Below are 19,468 nucleotides of genomic sequence, written 5' to 3' on the forward strand. Positions count from 1 at the left end.
TTCAGGTGTCAGTTCCAGTCTGACATGCCAGAGAAAGACCACAAGTATTCAAAAGCTTCGTGGGGAGGCTAAAGGAAACCGATTAGAGTAAAGAAAGAAGTTGCAGTGCACTTCAGGGTGATAACAAGGCACAAACTCAAGAAGGAAGGATAAAACTTGCTAGTACCACTATAGCTAGCACCCTTCTATCTGCTTTCAGAAACTGATACTGCACTACGACTTTGTGCTTACAAAAATATTTAAGATCCCTTATGTAAAATCATTGGGAAAAAAAGTTTGTCTACCAAAGTATTAAGAAAAGCTTGGATAGGGATCCAGTCCCCTGTAAAAAAGGACTCAGAGACTAGCAGAAAGAGCAAGTTAATTTGAGAATCCAGAAATGCCCAGCACTAGGGAAAAATAACTGAGCTTTCTCTTGTCCGACACAAAGTTGTGCATAGCTGACTGTACTGCAAAAGCAAAACTGGCTTTTAATCTCATTCGGGAGCAGCTGCTTTCACAGCAGTGAAATGTTTCAGGATGAGTCTGACTGACTTGGTGGATAAATTATTTGAGGCTGGTATTTGAGTCAAGAAGGAACCAGCTCTTTTAGGATATATCACCATCTTAAAACCACTTTTTCTATTCAATTGGAGCAAGCTTTGAAGCTTTCCAAACTTGGACATGGCTTGGAGAGGAAAATAAAAGCAGCTTTTTCATGAAATGCTGGAAATTACAAAACAGGGCTTGGATTTCATATGGTCCGCCCGGACGGGCTGGGCCTTCATGTCACTTCTAATCACTTGTATTAGTTTATCACCAGCAAAAGGTGCCAGATTGGTAGCCCCAGGCACTGTACTCTCTATTTATCCCCAGAGCAGGTACAGCAGGATGGCAGGCTATCACAGAGATGCCAAACCCTGCTTCAATTCCTCCCATCCAGGGGCCTGGTGAGAGGAGGGTGATGAGGTCTCAGCGCTGTGTACCCTGCACTGGCTTCAGAAGGATGGGATCCCAAACTGCAGGGCCTGTGAAAGGGAAATAAAGGAGTATCCTCCGAGACACTGAGATACAAGGAGCAGGGATCCTTTCCTTTGCATTGCATTCTAGATGTCTCAAAATGAATGAATACTTGAGAGAGCGACAAGGCCAGAGAGAGTCAATGTAGTGAGTACAAATGAGATTTATACGTGGCTTGAGTCACTCCAGACAATTAGCTACCCACCAGGCTGTTTGGTTTATTGTCCCTACTGGATAAAGATTTAATAAGCAGTCACCTAGATGGGAAACACGAGACTTGCAGAAAGGAAACTTTTCATTACTCTCCACGGAAAACTTGAGCCCAGTCCTGCAACAGCTCTGCACAGCTGATTCCCACTGGTGTGTCAATGGCTGCAAGATGAAGCTCTTTTTCATGGCAGTCCACATAGGTGGGAAATATGGGAAACACAGGACCATCTTTTATTGAATAATTACCATGTCAGAAATCTTCCACACATCAAAATATTCTATGGAAATTAATACAGCTTTTTCAGGTTTTTTTTTCTCTTCAGCACTCAGTCTTACCAGGACTCAGACATTTTTTTCATAGCATAAAAGCACAAAATGCTGGATTTAAAAAAACTTATCTACTGGGGAAATATGCTGTGTAGGGAATATATTAAACAATTCAGTCTATGTTTGGAAAAGAAATACAGATTCATCACAACGAGGAAGGATGTTCAAGAGTATCCTGAAAAAACAGCCAGTATTCAAGCCAAAGGACAGGATGAAGTGGGCACAACAGTATAAAGCTGACAAGCAGATTCAACTGACAGTGACAGAAAGAATTGGAAGCTGCCAAAGCCTAAGCTACATTAGGGCTTCTTCAGCTACTACACACATTAAAATTGAAACTAAAATCATCACTGAGAACATTTGATAAAACACCTTCAGATGGGAAAAATCCCAGAAGCAGCCACAGCACAACAGAAAATACAAACTTTGGGAAATCATAGGAAAAGGAACACCTATCAAATGTAAGACTGGGGAAAAAAAGGCTGAATTACAGACTGAACATCTCACGACCTCTCAGTAGTCATGCCTGGTATCCAAGGCTTTAACACTCTTCATCACAAGACTTCTTTTGCTGTTAGTACTGCTCGTTGCAAGAGAGCTCAAAGCCATTCATTTGGCACAATTTTTGTCAGGCAGTGTCCCAGAGGGTGTGGCCCAGCCTCCTGGGAATAGCATTTGTTAGTTTTACAGAACCAGCAGAGGGAGCACATCAGCAATTAAACATGGTTTTCTTGTGTTTGTGCCTAAACAATGAGATTTTTTTGGTTGGCTTTTTTGTTGTTGTTTTGTTTTTATTCTCAGCATTCCTCTGTCACTAATGCCTGTGACTCACTTAGCTCTCAGATTGCTGGGAGTTCAGGAGCCAGAGCCATGGAGAATAGCAGGCTCCACAGCAACCCACATAAAATGACAGTGGACACAAGCTTTCACCTAGTTGTCTTTCTTTACTTTTCTTCCCATGTCAACCTCCATCTTACACATTCCTGACATCCTGCCCATGAAATCTTGCACTGCCACATGACAATTACTTTCACATTCCTGCACTGTGACCACTAACCTTCTAGTCAGAAAGAGACGCATATGGATCTCTAGGGAGGAAATAAAAATCAATAATTAACTTTCAGTCAGCTGAAAGGACAACTCTGAAGTCCATAACACAACTTTCCTAGTCCTACTTTTGTATCCTCAAGGGATTCATCACACAGGTATTGATGATCTTAGAAATAAGATATTAGAAAGCATGTCTTTTAGTTGAGAAGGAGAAAAAAAAGGAAAATCAGTAATTCCCATGCTATATTTACCTCCAAATCAAATGACACACTATACCTGCTTGCATTTTAGCTCTACCATAAACCTGAGATAAATTCACTCTGAAAGTGTAACATTAAGAGGTCATCTACAGGTGTAACTTACAGAATAGCACCATGTCTGTCCTGAGAAGGATTTCCAGTAAGTGCTCTGCAGAGGTTTGAAAGCACTGCCTATTCAGGTTTCCTTTCTTCTTTGCTGTAGTTACCAACTGGTTTTAATTCCGACTTTCATAACCACTGTTTGATAGTAGCTCAAAGATTCTGGAAAACCCTACAGATTCTGGTTCACCTCTGGTACTGTCATTTACACCTGTGCAAACTGGACATAAAATGTTGCCTAGTGACCTGTGTCCACCCGCTGCAGAAGAGCACAAGGAAAGAACTATGACACGAGCTATTGAAGAAGGAAGTCCTACAGACACTGCCAGGGTTTGATCAGGTAGGACTAGTTTGTGTTAGAGTCCCTATCTGCCATCAAAGATCTTGAGCAGCAGTGCCTGGGAACAGTAAGTACAGCACAAGCTGCAAATCCACCCTCCATGAGGCTGGCGGGGCAGGTTGTCACTGATGGGATGAGGCCGTTCTTGGCATGAAAGGATTTTAGCCTTTGTTCTGGAATAGTCCATGGCCTTTCCTCCCGTAACGCCACCGACTGCCAACTCAGCCAGCGGCTTGCATTCTCTGCGAGGTGATCATCTGCCCCCTCAAACAACCTGGGACCCTCCACACCCATTTCCCCAAAGCCAACAGCCAGCTGTGAGAAAGAACCGTGTTTACTTTTCGTTAAAGACAGCTTTATCCCATTAGCCCAATTTCCCATTCCCTTATTCTATCTACTTCAAGATACAGTCTTCCCCGCACGGGGTAAAAGCTGAACTTCCTTGCTCTTGCCAACCTCAGGGATGTGTAGCAACCTGCCCCGTGGCAGCGGCAGCCCTGGCTGTCCCAGCAGCCATGGAAGAGGAGGTGGCACATGGCCCCGTGCCTCTGGTGACCATTTTACAAGACCCATCTGCAAACACAACTCTCGCTAGCACTGGGCGGTCAAAATACCGTCATAGCACTCGACAGTGCTGGAGGATTAAGTACCAAAGTGTAAGAAAACATGAAAGACATCAGCAGTAGTCATTCTGAAATGCTCCTATTAGAGGAGAGTTGGATCCGTGCCGTTAGAACTAAACATTAACTTTTATAATAAATACTAACCAAGAATATAGTCAACACTATCAAAGGAAAAACCACCCGGACAAAAGCCTTTGCCTTTATTTACTCCTCACTGATAGTTTAATACATCTGCAAAAATCTCTTCGAGTTAAAAAAGTACAGATCTTACAAAAGTATCTCAAAATTTGAGGTCAAACACTACTTTTCACCAAGAGAAAACTGGCATTGATAAATTGTTAAAAAGCCAAGTTATTTTTCACAGTTGATACTGTTTGTTTACTTTCTAAAATTTCCTTGGACCAAACTAACCAGAACAGAGAAGTCCGTTTCACTGTGATTTGCCATCATTTTCCCTCTGCACCACAGTGTGAATGTCAGACCCTTCAGAGCAAACAAGTTATTCTTTAACAGTAACTATTTCCAGTGCATTGTTTCAGTTTAAAAAAAAAACTTTTATAAAGGATTTGGATTCTCTAAAAGTTTTGTTAAAAAAATATAAGTAACATGAAGTTAAATTTCAGTCTTTAAATTCCCATTAACATTTATGAATCTCTTTCAGCAGAAGCTCTTTACCATACAGATCGCAGTTTAAAGAAGTCCTATAAAAACAGACTGGAGTGAAACCAACTGAAATCTATAAGGCCACAGCATGCCATCAATTTCTAAACAGAACTTCTATTCAAATTATTCTGCTTAAAACCTCATACGGTCTGCAAAAATGAGCAAGGTTTTTTTGAAACAATTTAAGTAACAATTTATCTAAGACTGTAATCTCTCTTGTATGGGATTTGTAAGCCGTCCCACAGAATTCTCTAGCAGGGGACACTATTCCCTATTTACATCAAAGTTTTATATAAATAATATTACAATTTTTTAATATTCTGCAGCTGTTTTCCCTTATGAATAAGCTGGGCCTATGAAGAAAATGTGAAAATGGGGAAACTGTGAGTAATATTTATAATAATGATATATTCAACTCAGGAAATTGCTACAACTGTCTTTATCAAAATAAACAAGATGGATATTTTTTCCTCCTTTAAGAGAAAAACAACATCCTCCACTATTAAAAGTAATTTGACTTGGTATTTGTTTGGTATTTGGATTTAACTGTCTTATATCCCATCTTTGGTCCTGTTAAAAAAAAAAAAAACAACAAAACCAACAAAACAAGAAAACCCCAGCACAAAAACATACACACAAAAACCCCAACAGCACTGCTTCTCGTCTCCCAGGAGTGAGAGCGGCACATACACACGCCATTCAGCCCAAAATTGCTCTAGCTACAGGGCATGGCAAGGCATGAAATAACTGCTCCAGAGCACTTCCTCATGTGGGTGTGTTAGATAACTGTCTGCTCCAGCACTGAAATAAAGCACGGTGTGCCCCAAGGAGCAGCGCCAGCCCTGCCCCGCACAGCTGCCCGGGCTGCGGGCAGGGACCCCGCGCCAGCAAACCTGGCCCTACCTCCCTGGCCAACGGGCCTGGCATTCCCCGAGTTCCAGCCACAGCACCATATGCTGGATTTAAGTTTACTCAGGCATACTTTACCCTTTGCTGCTGTATCCAGATTGCAAACGGACTTTGTGCTATTGAAAGAGCTAAGATTTGTTTTGTTTGGGTTTTTTGTTTGTTTGTTTGGTTTTTTGTTTGGTTTGGTTTTTCTTTTTTTTTTTTTTTTTGTTAGAATATAGTTGGGGCTAAAGAAAAATTACATCTTCCTAGTGAAAAAGATTTTACTATAAGAAAGAAATCATACCGGATAATGAAAAAAATGTTTCTGCTATTGTGACTCTCTTTCTCTGCTTGAATTCTTCTGGCCTGGACTTTTTATAAAATCAAGCGGTATCTCATAGTAATTTTTAAAGTTTTTCAAAATGTTCAGATGAGCCTGGGCTTTTGCTAAAAGTACGTGCACAAGGACCTGAGGACAGGTCCATGTGCTCCCCCACAAAACACCTGGGCTGTAGAGGAACTTACACCTGCACTGGTGCAGGAGAAAATGACAGGTGCCTGCCAACCCCTCACCCATCCCACCACGAGCAGGACAGCTGCAAACACTCCTGCTGCCCCACTCCAGGCTGAACACCATCCAGAGGCACCAGCAAATCACCTTTAAGACCTCTACATTGCTTTTGGCAGAACTTTAGCATCCCCTCTACGGCCAATCTGAGTTTTCAAAGCCTGAGATTCAAACTTCAGGAGAGAAGGAAATACCTTGCTACAGTTAACAGGTCATTTAGAGCAACATACATATTAAAAGTCTATCAACAAAATATTAATTTAAAAGTTTGAATGAAAATAAGGAGGAAAAAAAAGAGTAAACAATAAATGTCCCTCCCCAGCTAAGAGAAAAGCCACCAAATTTTGGCACACTGATATATAAAGCCTTGAAAAGTTTCACTCATGTTCTGGAAAAGCTGCTAATAAAATGGAGCAAGTAGTTTCTGTAGTTACAGTGCCAGTGAATAGATCTCCTGCTTTGGATTTCAATTAACTTAGTTTGTTCAGCGAGGAGGCACTTCTGTAGAAATGGGGACTCGTAACTTAAAGGACAGCTAAAAAAAACCACCAAACAGCAGCAAAAAAACCTGTTGGCAGCAAAAGTTCTTTCTGGCTGCAAAATAATGGATTTTTAAGAAACATTTCAAAGGATTTGAAGGTTTTGGAGAATCTCCTAGGCAGTCTCAGGTGGGTTAGGAATATTGCATTATGGACTTCTTTGTGCTAAAAGGAAGGCCTAATGCATGTTTTGAAGAAGTCCGCCTCTTGCTATTAAATAAATAATTTTCTATTAAAAAAGGTGATTGTTAGTGTTCAGAGATCTCCAGCGATCAGCATCCATTTTATATAATTACTTAGGATTCTCCAGAACACTTTATGTAACTCACTTCCACTATCCCTTCTCTTTTTTCTTTTCTTTTCTTTTTTTCTTTTTTTTTTTTTGTTACCAACAGAGTAGCAGTTTTACTCTCCAACAGAAATGACAAGAGCTCAGATAAAAAGACCATTTCAAATGGATCAGTTTAAGCAGTCTTTAGAACCCATGATAAATCTGGTCTCCAAAAACTCGACAATGCTAAATGGGCTATGAAATGCATTCACAAATCCCTCCCCAGAAAAAAAAAAAAAAAAAAAAAGAAGTAAAAAAAAAAAATCAATTCACAGAAAAGCTTCGATGTTTGAAAATACAAATAAGCAGCATATTTTTGGAATGAAAAATGGTAAATAAATAGTTACTATTTCTGGACAAAATGGCTCGATAGATTTCATAATTTGCCACCACTGTAAAAAATATCTATTCCCTTCCCCCCTCCCTTCCCCGTCAGTACACACGGAAACACAAGCATAACCATGCATAAAGTGGGAGGGTGGGGGGCAGCCAAGGATACAAACTCCCTCTTAGAAAGTTTGAATTCTTATTAACCCAGTGATGCCTCCATAATGCTACATTAGATCAGCAACATAAAAGTTAGAATGTATATCTCCTTTCTTCCTATCAAAGGAAACTGCAAAAACACTAATAATGAAAAATAGATGTTAAAAATATCCAGGAGGAAAAAGTACATGTACAATAACCAAAATTAACCCACTCTGCCCCCACACCAAAACAGATAAACAGCAAAATCTCTGAATAAAAATCCTGTCAGAAAGAGTGGAACCTGCTTTCTCTTTTTTTGCTTTTATTTACTGTATGCCAGGCATGGACTTTAAACTTGCAGTGTGCATATATATAGAAAACAAAGAACGAGAGTCCCCGTTAACCCTGGCCACCGGCATTACAGTTAAAAGTCACTGGCAAATACTAATAAACCCCCATTTAGCAGTAAATAAGGAAAACATGATATATGGACGGACAGATGGAACTGCATAAACAGAAAAGAAAAAGCAGAGAGACCCACAAACATACGGAGAGAGCTGTTTTAAAAGAGTGAAAGATATTGATTTACTTGGAACTAGTGTTGGAAAACAAACGTATTTGTTTCCTTCATGATTAAAAAAAAAAGTAATTAAAGTGAATCATAAGGGGGCACACCCTTAAATAAGTCGGGGGGGGGGAACATTTGTAGAGGGTAAGGCCTTCTGTAGATGTTCCGAATTTTAAGCTAGCAAATAGGTCTGGCAAACTTACATCTCTAAATTAAAAATCGAGGGGGGGGCGGGGGGGGGGGAATAAAGAACTGGTGGTGGTTTAAGGAGAGTAGAGGCTTTATTCTTTTATGTTTTATAAAAGTTGACTGGCCTACCTTGTTCCCCAGTCCTCAGTTTGTCTCCTCATAGTCGCTGTCTCCCTGGAAGTACAGTGTGAGTGGTAATGACTGCCTGCCTCCCTAATGAGTCCATTTTCCTGCTCTTGATGTTGTGTATATACACACACTGCAACCTACCTTACAAACCACAGAGACGGGAAAGGGAGAGCGAGCGAGAGAGAGCGAGCGAGAGCGAGCGAGAGTGCGAGAGACAGGGAGAGCGAGAGAGGGAGAGAGAGAAAGGCGCACACAGACAAAGCCCTCCTACCAGACAGCAGACAACCCTCCTTCCCCTATCTAGCAAAATACAACTCGGCTAATGCAGCAACAGGTTCAATACCGCCAGGCTGAGGCAGCCTAGCAAAGGTATACGGGGCTGAGCAGGATTGCTGGCAAATAAACACTTCGGTGCCGGCTGGCTCCACCTTTCTTATTTATGTTACAGGATGTTGGAATGCATTGTTTCAGACAGTCCATATGATTATCATAAATACATTTTTTGTGCATATTAGCATGGAGCGCCGAAACGTATCAGCCATTCTGCTCCGTAACCTTATAGCTCTAACACATGCAGGGAAGGTGTAAACATATCTCTTTTGACAGGCAGACTACACAAAGCCCACTGATGATTTTAAAGTCATGAGATCTTTCAAGAAAGACGCTCCTGGAGATAGGTTTCCCCAGACAATAGGGGAGCAGGGAAAATTGATCTTGATGAGGAAGAAGTCTTCCTAAGAGACTGCTCGGTAAACAATTGAAAAGAGAGGGCTATTCTCCCCAGCATTCCCTCCTTTCAAAAAATATATATTGGGAAGCTTCTGCCCCTACAGCTATAATAATGTGCTGTGCTTATGTCTGAACAGGTGCAATGCATATAGTACATGGTGTTACAAGGACAGAAATAAATCTCTCAAGTAAAAAAACATTTTCCCAGTTGCAAACAGGCCAAGGTTATTTAAAATACAGGTCTAATCTGAAGAATGTTCTCCCCACTCCCTATGTATTTTTGCTGGGGGGAGGAGAGGGGACGGACGAGTGGTGGAAGGTGCAAAGGAGAAGCAAAGACAGGAGAAACAATACATGGAACTAGTCACTATATTTTTATTTTTACAATATTCTGTCACATCTGAAGAAGATGTATGCTGCTTCTAAAATAATTTTCACTCAGCTCTGCTTCTCAGCACGCATAAACTTATGCTGTCACAAAAATTCTATTTATTTTAATGACAACTGCAGATATGTCAAAAAAGGAAGACCAGGGAAAAAAAAACATTTTGCACCTGTATTTCATCCTTGGCAAATGCTCTCCAAGAACTTTATCCATAGGGTATTTTTTAGACAGAGATAATAGGTCCAAAAAAAAAAATTAAGTGATATTACCAAGGTTATGCTGTAAATCAGTAGAAAAACAGATGAGAACTCAAATCTCCTGAAGCAAAACAGACTTTTCCTGGAGTAACTCATACCCACCTAAAAGTTGTGTCCTGTCTAAGCCAGTTGAGTAGGCTCCCTCTATTGTCAGTGGAGAGACAGGCACCTCCCAAATGCAATTCATCCCTGTTTTCTCTGTCTCCCCACTAAAGAGGGAGCCTACACAACTAGATTAGGCTAAGCAGCTAGCTTGTAGTTGGCTAAATTAAGTAAAATGAATCTCACTTTTGATCTAAAGCTCTATTACAACATCCTGCTTCCCAAACTACATTTTTATTATCACATTTATTATTAGGCAATATATGCCTAAATTGTAGTGATGGAAAAGGGATAGTCTGCTGACTAAAAGAGACAGGTAAACTCCCTAGATTCATGGATTTGTACCCTCAGGCTGGCTGGATATTCATGATTCACAGAGTCTTTATAATATTAACCAGCCTGGTGACTGGTGAATTTGATTAGTTTTGTTCACTGGTACACATTTTTGTATTTCGCTTATAAACAATCTGGTTTTATCCAGATGTACAGTAAATACAGAAGGATTAAGTAATTTATTTCAAAAGGTTAATTTTCATTAGTTTTTTGTCAAAACACAGCCTCTCTTACCTTAGGGTAAAATATGAAGAGTAAAAAGCTCTAATAGATGACTTAGTTCAACTCCTTCTGTAATATTTAGCTATGTACACACCTGGCATATGTAGAGGCAGCTCTCCAGGTTACTCTAAATATATATTACAAAAATTTAGTTATATTACATATTTTCTTCTCTGGACTTTATGACCATAATCACCTTATTGAAGGGTATGTAAGGTCAGGAAAGCAGAAGGGGCATTTGTAGACTTTGCTTCTAACTGTGGTAACTCGATCTGGCTGTGTAAGTACCAATTGAGCAGTCATTGCCTCAGTTTTTCCATCTGTAAAACAGACTCAACTGTAGTTCCATGAGTAGATGGTACTGTAAATATGTGAAGAGCCTTCCCATCTCAGCCTGGCATCTCTCAGAGTTTTACGATGGCAAATATTATGGGAAAAAAATAAATTCTTTGTCAAGGGGACTTGTATCAAAGCCAGCTGATGAAAATCACAAGTTTTCATATCCTCATATTCAGTTCAAATAATAGGAATAGTCTCTGAAATTTAAAATTTAAAAAACAGGTCTACACCAAAATGAGGATATCAGATGTGAGAAGTTCTTAGCAGCCTGGAATATATGACCCCAACTAACATTACTTCCTTTGTCCTACCAATCCACATAAAAATCTGAAGAGATATTTAAAATGTACCAACTTTGCATAAAAAAACACACTTGAACCCTTCAAATGTAAGACATTCAGATTGAAATTGGCGTACTGAGTCAGGAACACTACAGTTTGAAAAATGTTCAGACTTGCAATTGATCCAGATCCAAAACCTGTAAGTTGGAAGGCACCTAGATCCTTAACTTTTCTCTAACTTTCTAGAGATGTCATATATGCATCTGAGCCAGGGTAACAGGCCAAATTTCCTCATGTTTTGAGCAAGTCTGAATCTCAGTAAGAACACTAGAACTGAGCCCAGTTCCACTCACTTAGAACAATGCTTAGGGCCAGACCCAAACTGGAGCCCAAAGCCACCCCTTCCAAAGTCGCATGGGGTTTGTGTACTCATAGAACTATAGAACTAAACCAAACACTTCCAAACCTCAAGACTGTTGGAAAGCAAATATGGAGTAGATTCCAACTAAAGCTAGTTTTGGCCTTCAATCACAAATTAATCAAATTAACCATAATCTTAATAAAATCCAAATATACGTTTGACCTGAATGAAAAAACCCACAGGATGTGATTTGCACAACTGGTTTCTTGCCTGAAAGTCTTTTTTAGACTTAAATCCTAACCATCAATGGCTTAATTCTGGGTTGTCTTATTAACCATTTAGTCCATCTAAATAATTTTTAAAAAATCCTGAGAGGTGTGGTTTGAATGGAGAATTCTGATTTAATGTTTTGCCAACATAAAACTGCCCATTTGCTTGATTCAAAATACTCAATGAAAGCTTGCTCACCACGACACCACACTCCTGTGGGCCTGCAATTTCTCCTCTCCATTATATGAGGAGGTCAATGGCTATGCCCTTGGATCATTTGCAAGAAGCAGAAGGAGAACGTGTGGCTGCTGGCAGCTTTCAGCCCTGTCACAGGACTGGACACAGAGCTGCTGTGTGACAGTGAAGGCCTGCATGGCAGTCACACGGCCTGGCCATGCAGCACAACAGGCAAGCAAGCCTTGTCATGTGCCAGGATCGTACATTTCCCATGGCACAGACATCAAATTTTGGTTAAGCCACACATGGTGTCACCTCCCGAGAAAGAGGCTGGAACAGAGGGCTCCTGGCTGGCTCAGTAAAATGCTGCATTATCCATCCTGAATGCAAGAACAAGCAATGCTGGTCTACCCGGTAGACGATACTCCTGCTTTTCTTTTTCTGCAAACTTGTCTTCTCAGTTCAGAGTTAGTTTCTAGCAACGGTCATTAAGAAAGCAAAAGAGCCCTAACCCCTCTAGCAAAGCCTCCAAAAGAATGAAAAAAAATTACTAGCACCATAAAGGCCGGTGAAAGATTGGCATGTTTGGTGCAGCTGGAGCACCCATCTCCAGTTCTGCCAGAGAGCTGCAGAGCCCTGATTTGCAGGAGCAAGGGGAAGATAGGGAAAACCAGAGTGCCCACCAGAATTGTGAAAGACTTTGTTGCAAATGACAAGATTCTTGATGACGGACTGAGAGGGAAGGAAGGTTCTTCAGTGCCAAATAACATATTCTAGACTGCTTTAGTCTCTCCTCTCCACTTCATGTCTCCAGGCGCACCAACATGCTAAGTTTAGACATATCTTGTTGGCAGCCAAAACTGGAAAAGGAGTCACGGCATCATGTAAACATGTCTGAGGATAAGAGCTACTTCCTTCAGAAAAAAAAAAAAAAAAATTAGCCTCTTAGCAGATACCTAAGGGTTGATTTTCAAATGATGAAGAAATTTAAGTAAGACAGACTCCATGAACTGGTTGGGTGCCTTGCCTATCCCTGTGACGGGCTAAAACACTGGTTTTGATGTACTTCACATATTTGCCCTATGACATTTCCATTAAAACCTTCAGGGTGCTCTGCATTACCAGAATCCCAGGAACTGTTCCTAGAAACCAGGCTGGTTTAACAGCATACTGCTGTTAAAAATCCCAGGCAAGCTTCCATGACAGTTCTGTTTCGGATGGTATAGGCAGGATCTAGAAACAGTCACAGCAACATGTCTGAACTTGATTGCTTCCACTCTGTCCCCTTAACCACATCCACGGGTCTCTGAGATTCCCCTGGTGTATCACACCATCTTGTTGCCAGCCCAACAGGATTGGTGATTCACATGTCTCTACTGGTGTCCTGCAGTGTCTCTGCAACTTTGTGCAAATGTAATGAGAGAGATGCCAATTAAAAAAGCTCAAGAGTCCTGCAGTGTGGCAGGCTGATTCAAATTAGATACCTGTATGAAGTGATTAAAAATAGGTTTTTTAAACCTGAAGATAACAGGAGGACAGTATGTTTGATTTACATCAGCAGGGGCCAACGAAAAATGTAGAAGGACCACACAAAGCTCTTTATTCCTGTGGATTTACTGGTGATGATGCTGAGGACAGGAAAGGGGAAATACAGTGCAATTCTGGTGCCTTTCAATATGCAAAGAATCTCAATTGTTCTCCCATCTCAGCAGTCACTACTTAGTGCCAGACCTCCAAATAAGTAATACTTTCCTTTAATATAGCAACTTTGGTCCATCATACCATATTTCAGGTGCACGTAATCATAAACAAATCAAATCTCACAACTTCTTTTGGCAACAAAACTACTGTCAGTCTCATTTTACAGATAGCAAAAAAAAAAAAAAAAGGAAAAATATTTAGAGAACAGAAAGTGGAATTGGGATGTTAGCCTTTGCTGATCAGAAGTTCAGTCTAAGTTGCCTCTATGGATCTGACTCCCAGACAGCCCAGCTGAATGACAAGACTGGGATGCACTCACTGAACCAGAACTGGCTTTTCTAATGTTTGGTTTTGCTTTTTTTTTTTAATCTCAGAATGTCCTGAATAATAAACCAGAAGCAAAGCTGACATGTCTCCAACAGTTTAAATAGATTTGTGTAAATCTGTGTGCAAGTAGTGTGTACCAAATACCCACTTTCCTTTGTGATGACACTACCTGTACTTCAGTGGAGGAACACTTTGCATAATGACTGTTTCCCCAGGCCACCCTGCACTAAGGCTGCAACATGGTGTTTCTGTTGCATAATCATCCCATGTCATACATTTCTCTAATGCTGTGTTGGGCAAATGTTACTGCTACATCAGTGAATTGTGAGAGCGAGATCTCACAACATAACAGTTTTTGTCCCAGCAAGGCCAATCCCTTGCTTTTATATTTATCAACACTGGTGTATATCAATCACCACCTACAGGGACTGAGAGTCCTCATCAACTCCAGAAGACAGTATCATACCAACATATCACTTTCCAATTCAAAAACCACAACCACACAAAAAGCCTTTAGACATACATGCACACAAGCTTGGGATGTCCATGTGTTATTAGCTTTCTGCCCTGGGAAGCTAATTCAGCTTTCTGTGTAGATTGTGTTGCAATTATTTAACTCCTAACAAGGTGCAGTTAGCTGTAGCCTTGGCTATACATATATGTTCATCCTCTCCACTTACAGGCTGCTTGGATATTGCCTTTATTTGCATGGGCAGGCCATTAGTGACCAATTTAGCTGTTGAGCTAACATACCAGGCCCTCATGAAAGCTGGGGAGTTACAATGAAGTCAGATCTTGTTACATAGCCCACTGCATTGTAGGGGGTGCACCCTCTATTATATAACTATACTGCTCCCAAAGATTACCTCTGATTCCACTATAGAGACATGTTGCAGTTCAGCCAACATTTAAGGAGTAGAAATTTGATTAATTACTTATGAAAATTTGCACTGAATCCATCCCAAACTGAACAACAAATAGTAAAAAGTAGTTTTATCACATGAAAAGAGCTTTGGTAACAAACAAATCAGGATGCACATTCATCGTTCTCTTCTGCCAGATAACCAGGATAACCAAGAAAGATTTCTATTTTTGCCACAGAAAGCTAAGGAGCATGCAGACTATTAATTGCTGTCATAATGATTTCAGAAGTGAAAATTCTGAAGCCCAAGGTGGCCAGCATTTCTATTTTTACCTTGTTTAAATAGTAGGGGAAAAACTGCAAACAAACCAACACAGATTCCTGCAACTTTAGTGATTGTTGTAGCAGTTGAGATGCACTAAGTTTATTGTGAATGAAGATCTAGATGGGGGAAATAAGTGAGACACATCACTAGCAATATTTTGGAAGCTGTTATTTTACCCTCTGGGTGCAACTGAATATTTTCATAAGCCTATCAGCATGAATCCATTCTACCTGGAAAATATTTATGTCAGCATTTTCAAAGATGCTACTCATTCAAGAGGTAATTATCTCCTAGTTTAGAATATCACATCTGAGACTACTGTCCCCCAAATGAATAGCCATTTCTCGAAAAATAAAAACAAAAATGTAATGTAAGTATACCAGAGGTATGAAGATGGAAATTTCGTATTTGAACATTTATTGACTATATATGAAGTGGACAAAAACTTCTCTACAGAAAAAAACAATGAAGAGTGTTGAAATTTCAAACATTCAAAAATTCTTCAGTAGGCTCTAAAAGTTATGTGATTCTCTTAAAAGCCAGGGATTTTTTTTAATTTCTGTTATGATCAGTAGCATTTGTAAAGCTTTTTACTGAAACTATTAAAACTAGAAATTTCTTTATGTATTTTCTTAAAGCTAAGGATGTATGACCAAAAAAATATATCATAGTATGTACAATAATGCTGTAATATTTGAAAGAAGAAACACTAAGTGGCATTATTCATCTCATATGAATAGTACTTTACCCTGACATCCCTTCAATGGATGTAGGATTATTTTCCTCAAATACAATCATACAGTGGGAAAGTTCCTCTGTAAGATTTTTCTCATCTATTCTAGGCAAGGTTAAACCAATGCTTTTACCAGGCAAACTGAAGTTGTAAGTTACTGAAAAAGCGGGACTTTCACTCAAACTTCTTCAGCTTGTTTCTCACTTAGAAGCAGCTCATCCCAAAATTTCACCGTGGCACCCAGTGTCAGCTGGCCCAAATTCCTGCTGAGTCCCTGTGCTTTCTGGATGTGCACCCCTAGAATCCCACTGCCAGCTAACAGAAAACATAAAGCCCAGGGACTTAGGGGCATTTAGGCCACGTGGCTCTGACCTGTGAGTACAAAATGTGCCTGATTCTGTTGCAGGGCTAACTAAATATTGTGAGGCCATTCAGCAGAGTAATGGAAAGATTTTTCTTTGATAGCCTCAGAAGCCTACTCCAACAGCAAACAACTGCTGAGCCTGTATCAAACACACAGGAAACACTAGCAAGGATGTAGCCTTTTTACTAAAAGCAGCGCCACCAACTATAGGTAAGAAAGTCTCACATTCACAAACATTGATTATGTGCAGACCACCTCAGGATGATATTTGTGTGTATGTGGGCAGGATTTTTGGCTTTGAAACATTTAATCAAAGATGTTTCTGAAGAATAAAGAACCAAGATGCACTAGATGTAATAAAGAAAAGGAATGTCCTGGTCTCTTCTTTTTTTTTTTTTTTTTTCCTGTATGAAAGCTAAGCTATATTAGAAAAACTAGACTGGGTCCAATTAGTCCTTTAGTTTTAGCCTAAAGGAGAATATTTTTTTGATAAAGTGAACACAATTAGCTCAGCTGTTTTAAAGAACACATTTAGAGGTACATTTCTTTTCCTGAAGTATTAATTGAAGTTGATTTTGAAAGGAACAGATGAGAGAGTTTATTATTTAAAGCCAAAGAAATTAAAAGCAAAAAGTTGTAATAACTGAAGATTAAGCCTCAGGTCTTACTTTACACAAGAACAGAGATAAGAACCTTTCTCTCAATCAACATGTCAAAAATTGGAAGATCTAGCAAGGTTAGTGGTGGTTTAAGTCTGGCAGAAATGAGCTTTGGTATCCTATAGACAAACAACTCTTTTATTTTGCCTGTGTTTGAACAAAGGGGCCTTTCATTACAGAACTAGAACATACAGAACAAGGTGACATAATATTTTCAAAATGATATAATAGAAACAAAGTGTACCAACTTCAATGCCACTCTTCAGTCAGATTTTGTAGCAGGCCCAAGTCAGGTACTATTTTTATGGTCAAAGGGCCCCTCTTCTATAACTTTCTTTGCAAATATTAGCTAGGACTGTAAGATTTTTTATTGCTACCAAGATTATCTATGATTATATAATGAGAGATCCCTTTTGTAATATCTGTGCAATTAGGCATAATTAAGTTTGTCAGAGGAACGTTAATTTCCTGATTTTTGAGTAAATAAAGAATCAATGTTAACATTGCACTAATCAGTACTAACTAACACTTAATTTGTTTTGTTTCAAAGTCAGAGGTCATATTGTGAAACCATTTGATAATATGCAACAAAAAACTCAGCAAGATAAACAGAAATTGGAATAAAGATAACTTTATATTAACTGGTACTTTGCTGTCCTACTGTTCCATTTGTTGAGTTGTCCTGAAGCCAACAAAATATTGGTAAGAATCAGGATACAAATATGACTTTAAGTAGTCTCTGTTGTAGTCTCAGAATGCATCGACATTTGTTTTTAACACACTGTGATAATATCACAGATGTTAGAACCATAAATGCCAGTATACCTTTATGCTTTCTGTTTCAGGAACAAAGGTACTACCACTACAGCCACATGGAATTCTCACCAGCTTCAGGAAATCATTTGAGGGCCAGGTACCGAGCAAGGGAAGAAAATCACGTCTGATAGAAACCCCACATAAATATCGAGCTGTACATCATACATCCATCCAACTGAGTAAGCGAATGAGTTTCAGCCTGAAATTCCTAGGGATTCCCAGAAGAAAGCTGCAATGTACCATAAAAATTCACTGAGGATTCTCAGATATGGGATTATGGGGCAAACTGTGAGCAAGCTGTTAATGGTTACCTGGTCAGCACAGCTATTCTCAGGAATGAGAGGTGAGACTGCCTGTTTAGGCACCATGTGCAGCTCATGTAAGCATCTTTAAAACAGGTATGAGAAAAGTAGCCACAGGGTTATAATGAAGAGAATTTATGGGGCATTACTCTTCCACATTGCTGTTTCAACATTAACAGTACTCTGGGCTCCAAGTATCAAAATGTGACAATGCTGAAGCTCTATGTAACATTATTATCTCTTCTTTTTCCTGCCTTATTTCTTGAGGAAAAAAAAAACCCAGTAAAGCAGTAAATAGTTTCTACATTGAAATGACTGACAATAGTCTTCAGAATCAACACTGCTTGACACATCCAAGAATTCTTGTATTAGGAGGCTGACTGGAAACAAACAAGTGTCAGCTCACATCTAATGCAATCTTTAATTAGAACCTCACAGTCAGGCAGGCTACAAGCTTTTTACATCCTAAATTAAAGCTGTAATTTTGGAGCACAAGAAGTCAACCACCAGGGAACAAAGGCACCAGTTCACCATACTGCTAAAAGTCAACTCAGTCTGACCCCTGCTTCAAAATGTGAAGATAAGTGATAAATTACATCATTTTCTGGAGCAGAAAAGATCTAACAATTGCTATGGATTTTTAGTGTTAGGTACTTAATGATGCTGGAAGTTCTTTGGGATAACTACAGGCTACTCCTCTGAGAAAAGTTATGTGCAAGACAAATAAAGCCCAAAAATCTGACTTACAGGTTCTATCCACGTTCATGTTACTACACCATCCACAGATCTCAAAGCTTAACATTATCCATCCCTATCTACAACAGGAGTTCACTTTCAGAGGAATGAGAATACTTGCTTCACAATAGCTCAAAGGTGTTCAAATCCCTGCCAGACACTAACACTTCATTCCACTCATTTTAATGGAAAATAGATGTCCAAATTCCCAAAGACAGCCCTTTTACCACTGGGCCTAAAGAAGGAGATTACTTGAAAATATCTTTTTATCACAAGAGAAGACAGGAAAAAAATTCCAATTAAAATTGGTGGAATTGATCGAAGAGTGAAAGCCATCAAGGAACGAGACAGGCAAAATGGGGAATAAAATAAGGGAAAAGTGCATAAAGTTATCTCAGTCTCCTCAAGGAGTAAAAAACAAAACTTCCTACTAGAGTAGAAGAAGATGTTTCAAGTTTGTTTTCCAACTGTTAAAAAGAAGTGTAGATTAAAGAAGAGGATTGAAAATTGTGGCGAAGGCAGACTATAAAGGTGGAAGTAAAACATTGTACCATGAATTACTCAATTGTCACAATTAAATGGCCAGAAATTGCTCAAGTGTTTCAAGAGTAGCCATAAGCACCCCTAACATCACAGGTTTTACTTTGAACTGAAATCCTTCTGCTCAAAAAACAATTCTAGGCAATACTACTTGGGCTAAAAGAGCATTTCCAACAGCAATCTTTAGGCTTATCATGGAAATCTGCACACGTCTGGGATAGGCAGTGGATTGTGGCAGGTAATTTAAAAAGTACAGTAAAGCACCCTGGCTGAGTTGCAGCTTTTACCCTGCTCCTCTTAGCACCTTCATTCTCCAACTCCTCCCTGCTAACTCAGCGTTTCAGCCCTCACTCGTCTCACATGCACTCAAGATTAGATCAAGTCCTGGGAATTT

The 19,468-nt window shown here is 39.6% G+C and overlaps 1 protein-coding gene across 7 annotated transcripts in view; it reads right to left on the minus strand.

Moving 5' to 3' along the window:
• ZBTB20 (zinc finger and BTB domain containing 20) overlaps window positions 1-19,468 on the minus strand; it is a 473,346-nt gene that overhangs the window by 436,617 nt on the left and 17,261 nt on the right. For 2 of the 7 annotated variants that reach the window (XM_064722047.1, XM_064722039.1), the window contains exon 1: window positions 8,255-8,479. The exons of the other annotated variants lie outside the window; for them this stretch is intronic. The gene's annotated coding sequence lies outside the window, so the exon portion shown is untranslated. Of the gene's footprint in view, window positions 1-8,254; window positions 8,480-19,468 lie in introns of those variants that run through there. 7 annotated transcript variants of the gene reach the window in all.

The sequence above is a fragment of the Zonotrichia leucophrys genome, chromosome 1, assembly GCF_028769735.1.
Source record: "Zonotrichia leucophrys gambelii isolate GWCS_2022_RI chromosome 1, RI_Zleu_2.0, whole genome shotgun sequence".
NCBI lineage: Eukaryota > Metazoa > Chordata > Aves > Passeriformes > Passerellidae > Zonotrichia > Zonotrichia leucophrys.